The sequence below is a fragment of the Asparagus officinalis genome, unplaced genomic scaffold (assembly GCF_001876935.1).
Source record: "Asparagus officinalis unplaced genomic scaffold, Aspof.V1 AsparagusV1_Un1160, whole genome shotgun sequence".
Classification (NCBI taxonomy): Eukaryota; Viridiplantae; Streptophyta; class Magnoliopsida; order Asparagales; family Asparagaceae; genus Asparagus; species Asparagus officinalis.
In genome coordinates, this window is record NW_017973419.1 from 5,531 (window position 1) to 14,269 (window position 8,739).

Genomic DNA, 8,739 nt, shown 5'->3' on the forward strand with positions numbered 1-8,739 from the left:
ATGCGGTTATTTTGTCGGGAGACCATTTACGTCATCTCTAAAGTTTAATCCGGCTTCGAAGTATTCATTGGACTCAACCCGCCTTCCATGAGCTGCGAATTAGCAAAATGGGCCTTACTCGTGTCCAATAACGACTTGCATATCAAAGCCAACAGAAGTCGGCAAAGGACAGGCCCATATGCGATCCCTCCTTGCAGAAATCAACGACGGATACCGCCGAAATACTATGACGGCTTAACCAGATGGAAACCCATGAAGTCAACGATGCTTCTCACCAACCAAATTATGGCGCTTTATACTTCAGATTGGCGCTTCACGAGCAACTAATGTGCAAGTGCTCCTGGAAGTTCTAAAATCTCCTTGCGAGGGGTTGGCAGTAGTCCTAAGTTTCCCCCAGGAAACATGTGATGCCTCGCGCGGCTCTCCGCTAAACCGGAGCCTATGCTCGAATAATGTAGCAGAGTTATAACGCACCTGATCATAGCGACTCACTCGCTAAGGAGCTGGGGTTGAATATCTTCGAAGCCTTCGGCGATCATCAACTAATAGTCAAAGGCAGTCCAAGGAGAATAATGAAGTGCGGAAGTCAGGGATATATTCCATACCTAAAGATGGCAGTGGAGGATAGCCGGAAACTATTTGAAAGGATTCTTCATCGAACAATTACCACGGCTACAGAATACCTATGCAGATGCATTGGCACGACACAGTTTGGCGGTATCCTAGCACAGGCCCCTCCCGAAACAGAACAGATTTCTTACGGTAAGAAACCCAACTCCTAGTGCCACTTCTACAGTGAACGAGGCCGAGAAGAAGAAGTTCAAGGAGGTACACGGCTCTACTCAAATCGAGGCCTGTCTCGAACCACTGAGATTGGTGTTTCCCCATTTCATCGACTACGTCCCTGCATGGAATCTGCCCAGGAAGATGCTGAAGGGAAAAGAAGAGTCAATCCGGCGAAGAGCACCAAGATTCTTACTTACAATACAGAGAATCGAACGCATACGCAGGGGTATGATGGGCTGGCCTATTCGTGCTATTCAAACCAAAGAAGCTTGAAGAGGTCCTAAGGAAAGCGCAGAAGGAGAGTGTGGGACATAAACCTGCGTCCTAAAGCTTTATGACCGCATCAGAAGAAATGGGGTATTTCTGGCCTTCCATTGATGGAGTGATGCACTACGTATGCGCCGAAGTGGACGCATGTCAAATACACGGGAGGTATGCTCACACCAACCTCGGAGCACCATGCATCCGTCGTTACGTCGTGATGGCCGTTCGAGACTTGGGGACATGGAACATGTTGGTCCTATAAATCCTCCGTCAAGTCAAAGGCGACCGGTTCATTTTGGCGTTAACCGATTACTTCTCCAAATGGCGAAGAATTCCACTCAGAAGAAGTTAAGACGAGCAACGGCTCATTGCGATTCATTCAAGCACCACATCATCTATAGGTATTGGTGTTCCGAGAAGAATCTACATTGACAACGGTCCTCAGTTTGTCAGCAACACCTTTATAAAGGTTCTGCGAAAAGTTTAAGATTCAGACGACATTCTCGTCGGGACGGCCAAGTTAATCCTACAGCACATGGTTAGCTGAAGCCTTCAACAGACCATCATCAAACTCTTTACAAATCGTGACAGACCACAACAGAGTAATATGAGAGACACTAATGGCGCAGCTTTAGGGGCCTATCGGACCACGGGTGCGCACACCAACGAGCGACCCCGTATTCATCTGGTATACGGATGTGAGCCTGTTCTTCCATTGGAGATCCAAATACCATCTCTTCGGGATCGCTCTTTCACCCAGGATGTCGACGAAGAAAACATCAGAGCCGCCTCGAAGAACTCGAGAGCTTTGATGAAGAGCCGCCTGGAAGCTCAACAACACATTGAATTTTACCAAGCTAAATCTCCGGCCTTCGACAGAAAAGGTTCGACAAAGGAGTTTCAAAGAAGGAGATTCTGGTTCTAGCTGTGAAACGCCCGGGCCTATGATCCTAAACTCCAAAGAAGGGAAGGTAAATTCGAACCCAAATGGGAAGGACCATTCGTCAGTAAGAGACGTCTAACTCGAAGTGGCGGCATATCGCCTCGTCCCAAAGACGGCGACCGGCTCCTTGATGCGATAAACGGCAATCCTGAAAAGATACTATCCTTAGTATTCCTTTTGATAAGCCAATGGCATCGGGAAGTTTCCCGGTAAGAATACCACATGGGAAATACTTCTTAGGAAAGAACCCGGTCATTGTGGAATTTTACGAATAAGAACTCTACATTCGAACTCTGAAGGTCAGAATGCTCTCTTCTTCATTCTCATCAAAATTTTCACAACTCTTATGAGTTACTTTCTGTGGAGCATGAGATCTAATCCCTCTGACTAGGTTATAATTTTTCCTCACCAAACCATCCGCTGATCAAATCAAACGACAGGGAACCCACCAACATTTTCCATCTGCCAGTCATTGGCGTATTCACAACTCCAGTTTTGGTCAAACCTTCCTACAGTTAGACCAAAGCCAAAATCCCCTCTCGATTCCCTCCAATGAATGAGAGGTCCACTTCAAATCGAGTGACTCAAACCTTCCGACAGTTAGGGTCATCTCAAACTCCAGTTTTGGTCAAAACCTTCCCACAGTTAGGAAAAGCAAAATCCCCTCTCGATTCCTTCCATGAACGAGAGGTCCACTTGAAACAGTCAAACCTATAAAAGTTAGGATTGTTTCTGATCTCGCTTAGTCAAGCCTACACACGGTCAAGACTAAAGTCGAGTCACTCCTTTTCGATAAACGAAAATCCACCTTTGTCCCCTTTTTCCACCAAACCTATAAAAGTTAGGGTTGAAATTGGGTCTTCTCCTCAATGAATGAGGGGTTCTTTGGGTTCAAATGACCAATCCTATAAAAGGTAGTGTCGTTCGAACTTTTCCGATTCTCGGAGTGGAGATCCCACTCTTAGTTTCATCCTGCAGGATTCTGGGGGTGGAGATCCCACCTCGAGTTTCCTTTCCGCCTGAAGATAGAATATAAAATTCTTCCTCTTCGGCAACGGGAGATAGAATATAAAATTCTTCCTCTCTCGTTTCTTTTCCACCGGGAGATAGAATATAAAATTCTTCCTCTCCTCGAACCTTTCCGATGCTCGGAGTGGAGATCCCACTCCCAGTTCATCCTTCCAGATACTGGGGGTGGAGAATCCCACCTCGAGTTTCTTTTCCAGCTGAAGATAGAATATAAAATTCTTCCTCTTTAGCACCGGGAGATAGAATATAAAATTCTTCCTCTCCTCGGACCTTTCCGATGCTCGGAGTGGCGACCCCACTCCCAGTTCATCATTCCGGGTGCTCGGAGTGGAGATCCCATTCCCAGTTCATCCTTCCAGATACTGGGGGTGGAGAATCCCACCTCGAGTTTCTTTTCCAGCTGAAGATAGAATATAAAATTCTTCCTCTTTAGCACCGGGAGATAGAATATAAAATTCTTCCTCTCCTCGGACCTTTCCGATGCTCGGAGTGGAGACCCCACTCCCAGTTCATCATTCCGGGTGCTCGGAGTGGAGATCCCATTCCCAGTTCATCCTTCCAGATACTGGGGGTGGGGAATCCCACCTCGAGTTTCTTTTCCAGCTGAAGATAGAATATAAAATTCTTCCTCTTTAGCACCGGGAGATAGAATATAAAATTCTTACTCTCCTCGGACCTTTCCGATGCTCGGAGTGGCGACCCCACTCCCAGTTCATCATTCCGGGTGCTCGGAGTGGAGATCCCATTCCCAGTTCATCCTTCCAGATACTGGGGGTGGAGAATCCCACCTCGAGTTTCTTTTCCAGCTGAAGATAGAATATAAAATTCTTCCTCTTTAGCACCGGGAGATAGAATATAAAATTCTTCCTCTCCTCGGACCTTTCCGATGCTCGGAGTGGAGACCCCACTCCCAGTTCATCATTCCGGGTGCTCGGAGTGGAGATCCCATTCCCAGTTCATCCTTCCAGATACTGGGGGTGGAGAATCCCACCTCGAGTTTCTTTTCCAGCTGAAGATAGAATATAAAATTCTTCCTCTTTAGCACCGGGAGATAGAATATAAAATTCTTCCTCTCCTCGGACCTTTCCGATGCTCGGAGTGGCGACCCCACTCCCAGTTCATCATTCCGGGTGCTCGGAGTGGAGATCCCATTCCCAGTTCATCCTTCCAGATACTGGGGGTGGAGAATCCCACCTCGAGTTTCTTTTCCAGCTGAAGATAGAATATAAAATTCTTCCTCTTTAGCACCGGGAGATAGAATATAAAATTCTTCCTCTCCTATTTTGACACAACTTTCAACTTCCAATCCGCGCACTTGGTGCATGGGGAATTTTATCCCGAATCCTAAGTAGGGATAAGTCAACACCTAACACGTGTTGCCGGGTAGCCTATTCCCGTAACAAGGGCAAAGTCTACGTATTCAAAGTCGTAGCATTAAGTCTAAGGGAGTTCATTCCTTTAGCATAACGTTACATGCGGAACGGATTTCAACAATCCGCATGCTAGCCCGATTCGAACGGTAATCGGTAAAGGCGTATCAAACCCGTTGAAGGCTGGGGGTTTGCCAAAAACCCCAAAGTCAACGCCTAACACGCGTTGCCGGGTAGTCTATTCCCGTAAGAAAGACGAAGTCTATGTATTCAAAGTCATAGCATCAAGTCTAAGAAAAGCAATTTTCTTAGCACAACGTTACATGCGGAACGGATTTCGACAATCCGCATGCTAGCCCGATTCAAACGGTAATCGGTAAAGGCACATCAAACCCGTTGATGGCTGGGGGTTTGCCAAAAATCCCATAAAATCTGTCATTCAGAAGAAATACAGACAAATCACAAGAAAGAAGCAAATGCGGAGTTTCTATTAATAGGTCAAGTCAAAAGCATACAACAAAGAGCTCATTAGCCCGAAGGCAACTGACGGCTAAGAATATGAGACTTTAAGCTAAAAAGTCTATCTGCATAACTCTGCTCAAGTCCCGCCTGCAGATCTGCTCGGGCAGATTCCTCAGAACAGCTCAAGATCTCCGCAGCTTCACTCTTCAACTTCATCAATCCCTCCTGAGTGGATCCGAACTCCTCGAGTACCCGGTCACGAGAACGCTCTAGTCCGATCAAGTCATCTGCGATAAGAACGGCGGATTCCTCGGCACGCTTCAAGGCCTCCTTCAACCTAGTCGCTTCCTCGCGATTCGAGTCCAAGGAACGGAGTAACTCAGCTTTCTCCCTATCCATCCTCGCCATGTTAGCCATTAGATGCGCAAGGGAGCTCTCGCGTGACTGAAGCTCACGCCCGACGGAAGATCTCAGTTCACGCCACTGCTCCATCCTATGCTCTAACTCAGAGGATACGAAAGAAGAAGCCCCGGTAACCTCCAGTTCCTTCAACTCTCGTATCTCTGACTCCAGGGCAGCGAAATCAGCAGTGAAGGAATCAGCCAGTTCCGGGTATCCTTCTTCCCTCATCATCGTCATGTGGCGAGAGAAGGAACGCCGGAACTGATCGAAGCCGCCTCCTCGGTGGAGAAGCTTCTCGATCAAGCCATTATACCAGGCGGTGAAGAAGCTGAGGTCCGTACGGAAAGCCTCTCCGTCAGGATCAGTATCGGCCAAAAGGCTACGGACACGCTCGTGCAAAGAAGATCGAGATCCTACAAGCAACAACTTGGAAGCTCAGTGAACTATCGAATATGGAAAGGAAAGTCAAAAGGCAGGTTCCGAACATACCGACGCCAACGGATGTCCCATCAGGTTGAGAGCCGACAGGCTCCGAGACAGCAGCAGAAGAGGGTACGTCAGCCCCTGCAGGCGGAGTACTCACACCACTCGGCAAAGGCGGGGAGGCACCACTGCCATGAAGATTTTCAGCCCCAGGAACTGTAGTTGTATCAGGCTCAACGCCTGGTCCTACAGTGACATTCCTATGTTAACCAAATGGAAATTTGGACAAATAAGGAGAATCGGGATAAGAAGGTCGTATGAATACCTGCAATCCCCATGTCCTCAGATGCAGCCGGAATGCCAAGAGTCATAAAGGTATCGGCCCAAGCGGCTGGTCCTATGATAACACTCTCTTATTAGTCAAAATGAAAATTTAGACGAATAAGAAGAATTGGGATCTGCATACCTGTAGATCCATTATCCGCGGGCATTTGAGGGATGCCAGGAGTCATATGAGAATCAGTCCTAGCGGCTGGTCCTATGATTGCACTCATTAGTCAAAAGACAGATAAACATAGGAAAGTACAATATCCCTGAATCGTATACATACCTGCAAGCCCGTCGCTCTGAGGCAAACTGGATATGCCAGGGATAGATACCGGGCTAACTCCAATGGTAGACGCTGCGATAATCAATCATTCATTAGTCATATGAAATATCGGGCAAGAGGGAGAAAATCAGATATATACCGGTAGATGAATCGTTCCCGAAGAATGGTCTCTCGGTCCCTCTGGAAGTCTGCTCAGCCAGCATGTCAGCTAATAAGCCGGCATCCGGCTTCGAGAAGCTTGGCCCCTCCATCGCAACATCTGCAGGGTAACCCAAATGTTGAAGGATGAGGAAAGCTCAAACGAGAAATCTTCCTTCACCTTACATAAGGAAAATGACATTGGATGCGGATATACCTGAATAAGGGATTGTGGGCTCAACATTATTTATCTGCTCAAGATCGATGTTAAGGTCGATGCCCAAAGACCCATCGTGAAAAGCGTCGCACATTTGTTGCACAAAGCAATCCATGTTGTCAACGCCAGGGGACGCCGAACCCGGTGGGAGTTCGCCCTCCTCGAAGAAACCTGAAGCACAAAACATGGTCACAAATCCCCAAAAGGTAAACAACCTTGAAGCAAGAGCAATTGAATGTTACCTCCCCCTCCATCGGCGGTGCTCCCTAAGTCCACTCCACAGGGACGCTGACCGTCATGGGACTTATGGGCAGTCTTCTTCCTCTTCGGGGCACCAACCCTCCGAGGACCATAGGGTCGAACATGCGCAGGCCTATCACACGTTTCAACGTGTGTAGGAGCTGAGGGCTCATGATCACCGGCTGTCCTACCTAAAATGACAATAGCCATTTCAATGAAAAAGAGCTGTCATTTATGGAAAATGAAAATTAAAAGAGATAGGACAAACCAGTATCGAAGTCCCCTCTGCCGGTATCCACGTCCGCATACTCGTCCTCGGAGTTCTCGTCATCATCACCCGCAGGGAGAAGTTCTTCTTCGTCTGAGACAAGAGATTTGGCATGCCCTTTTCTCCGCTTCTGAGCAAGCTCAGCTCTGCGACCAGCCATCATAGCAGCCCGGACCGCATACTCGGACTGCAACTCTGAGAGGCTCCTCGCGCTGATGGACTCATATGCAGAAAGGAACCACTTGCAGCTGAGGAAAGTGATCAATGGCTTACGCCGGTACGAAGGAAGAGCAAAACGGGCTCCAGTACAGCCCACCATCGTCCATAGCCACGCTCGAACGCCATCAATCAATCCTCCCTCAACCCGCAGGCTGCGGCTCGGATTCCCGACATACAGTTGGTCATAGCCGAATTGTCGAGCAAAGCGGCAAGGGAGATAAGGCTCTATGTGGCACTGGTTCTTCACCCGAAGGACGAGATAGCCTACACGGATGTTCACTAACCACCGGAAGCAACCAGCGTCAAGAACGGTCCGGTCACTTCTAGGTTTCTCCTCATCAACCAGCACGTCGCCATAGCGACCTGAAAAGTGAGGGAAACACTTAAAGAACTCCCAACTCTTGCGGACCCGGAGCTCTCGCTGAACATCACTAAATTTGCTCCCAAACCATCTGCTCTGCTCCAACAATTGCATGAAGGGGACAGGGATGTCAACAACGCTGGGGGCCGACATCAAGTCGGGACGGTGAAGAACGAGCCACGCCATCAAATATGCGTAAGGGAGCTCAACCTTTGGGCAAACCAGCTCAGCTGATGGTTCAGAACCCATATGTGTAAAACTGCTAACCAGACCCCTGAGCCCGCAATGGATACTAGCAACCATTGCTGGGAGCAGGGAAAGCTCTCTCCCATAAGCCAGCTGAACTGCAGGGAAGAGCACCTCGATGGGTAGAGCGTCAGAAGGTTGGTGCGGGACGACACACTTCTTCAACCAAAGGGCAAGGTAGCCTGCTAATAGCGCCCGGGACCCTATAGACCTCTGTGCGCGGCGGAGAAAAGAGCGAAACTTTGTCCCCGCGGGAAAAGCCCCCTCAGCACTGCCGATAGTGTAGGAACGAACCTCAGCCTTTTCCAACAACTCATTAACGGCCGAAGGAGTCATCACGTCTAATTCATGAATGGGCGCACTGGAATCACCTTCCAAGTTCTGGAACAAGTAGCTGGCAAACTGCTTCAAGCTGATCTGCCTCTTCCTTCTCGCTTGGGGAGAAGTTTGGATCAAGGAAGTGTAGTAGTGGCAAGTAAGATCCCAGAGTGTGTCATACATGTCCGGAGTATCTTTCTTCATACACTCCAGCTGCTGGTTCGTAGGGAAGTACTCCTGATACGGACAGTCCCCCATCGGAAGACCCGAAACATAATGCATCTCGTGCAAGGCCAACCCTAGCTCACCTCCGCTGGTCAGGAAGGTGTTGCTATCGGGCACATAAGTCTCCAGCAAAGCCAAGAAATGGCGACAGCTGACTGGGATGCCGTACATAGTAGCTCGTATGGGTGCATACAACCCACTGCTCTTCAGATCCCTCT

At 48.6% G+C, this 8,739-nt stretch overlaps 2 long non-coding RNA genes across 2 annotated transcripts; both read right to left on the bottom strand.

The window, feature by feature from the left end:
* Window positions 1-6,150: 6,150 nt before the first annotated feature.
* LOC109828364 lies at window positions 6,151-6,467 on the bottom strand. Its single transcript, XR_002243665.1, has 3 exons — window positions 6,429-6,467; window positions 6,290-6,361; window positions 6,151-6,217 (listed from the first exon to the last, which is right to left on the bottom strand). It is a non-coding gene; the product is annotated as an uncharacterized LOC109828364 (long non-coding RNA).
* Window positions 6,468-6,516: 49 nt separating this feature from the next.
* Window positions 6,517-7,028, bottom strand: LOC109828362. Its single transcript, XR_002243664.1, has 3 exons — window positions 6,887-7,028; window positions 6,645-6,815; window positions 6,517-6,548 (listed from the first exon to the last, which is right to left on the bottom strand). It is a non-coding gene; the product is annotated as an uncharacterized LOC109828362 (long non-coding RNA).
* Between the last annotated feature and the right edge of the window lie 1,711 nt (window positions 7,029-8,739).